This window comes from Alligator sinensis, unplaced genomic scaffold, assembly GCF_000455745.1.
Source record: "Alligator sinensis unplaced genomic scaffold, ASM45574v1 scaffold2022_1, whole genome shotgun sequence".
Lineage (NCBI taxonomy): Eukaryota > Metazoa > Chordata > Crocodylia > Alligatoridae > Alligator > Alligator sinensis.
Genome location: NW_005843929.1, coordinates 6,731 through 7,557, shown reverse-complemented (window position 1 = coordinate 7,557; position 827 = coordinate 6,731). Strand labels below are relative to the sequence as shown.

At 52.7% G+C, this 827-nt stretch overlaps 1 long non-coding RNA gene across 2 annotated transcripts in view; it reads left to right on the top strand.

The window, feature by feature from the left end:
- The window catches only part of LOC102388325, an 11,011-nt gene extending 10,223 nt beyond the window's left edge, over positions 1–788 (top strand). For both annotated transcript variants that reach the window (XR_003092436.1, XR_003092435.1), the window contains exon 6: positions 458–788. This is a non-coding gene — a long non-coding RNA (uncharacterized LOC102388325). The remainder of the gene's footprint in view (positions 1–457) is intronic.
- The last annotated feature ends 39 nt before the right edge of the window (positions 789–827 follow it).

Here is an 827-nt window from a genome sequence, read left to right as displayed (position 1 = left end):
GGCAGAGGGGTTACGTGGGGATTGCAGGGAGGCTGCAGGAACCCCTTCACGGCAGGGCTGAAAAGGGAGAAGCTGCAGCCGCTCGATATGCACTCAGGCTGTGTTGACTTCCCCCTGCACCACCAAGTCTTTCCAGCACTGCAAGAACAAAGACTGGGACAGGGTGTGAGGTGGGAGGAAAGCCAGCTAGGGAAAAGGGTGCGAAGGAAAGGGACTCTGGACACAGTGATCGCCCTGCCCTTAGCTCTCAGTCACGTAAGAGCCAAAATGTGGCTGAGGGAGCCTTGGAGCAGTGGGACCTCCCTGTAAGTGGGAAGCCGGTCACACCCCCCTTCTTGTAAAAGGTCACCAAGCTCAAGAGTATAATGGGCGCCGTGAGCTACATTGGTTTATGTTTTTAGTGGCGTGTGCAGTTCATTGCCAGCCAACTCCACTTCTGTCTTGTGTACTATTGCAGGTCCCTGAAGAGCAGCTGGAGAAGAAGGAACAGAAGCAGGACAAGAAAGCTCAGAAACAACAAGTGTGGGTTGGTGTGGGCAGGAGGAAGAGAGGCACATGTTTAATATATGCTTAGATAAGAACAGATGGAGACTGTCATGTGCATCTCTACACTTTCAAACACTCAGTAGGAGCAAGCTGCTGCACGCTTCAAGTTGCACCATGGACTCGGTCTTGGGTTGGCCCAGATTTGTAGGCAGTGAGATTGAGGCGTTGTGCGTATTGGGTTGGCCCCGGTTTGTAGGCAGCGAGGTTGAGGTGGTGTGCTAGTTGTGCGTATTGATATGTGGCGGGCTAGGGTTTTGCAGGTTGTTTGCTGTTGCTAGTTT